The following is a 301-nucleotide window of genomic DNA, read 5'->3' on the forward strand; positions in this document are numbered from 1 at the left end:
TGTCATATTGAAGGAGTCTGCAGTCATCTTCAGTATTAATTGGTAGAAATAAAAGACTGCCTTGCAGGATGCCAGAAGAGACAGAGACAGATTCAGAAGATGCACCATCCAGCAGGACTTACTTTACCATCTACATAAAGAACAAATCATTTTGTATTTTTTTCCTCATTGGATACCACAGGTCCTTTTTAGGCTAATAATGACAAAGAAGCAAAGTTTTCATTGTACTTTTCTATAAGAAGTAGAGAAGTAAAATTAGATTGGTGATATTATCAATATGATACAGAAAAGGATACAAATA

This window comes from Penaeus monodon, chromosome 24 (genome assembly GCF_015228065.2).
Source record: "Penaeus monodon isolate SGIC_2016 chromosome 24, NSTDA_Pmon_1, whole genome shotgun sequence".
NCBI classification, from domain to species: domain Eukaryota; kingdom Metazoa; phylum Arthropoda; class Malacostraca; order Decapoda; family Penaeidae; genus Penaeus; species Penaeus monodon.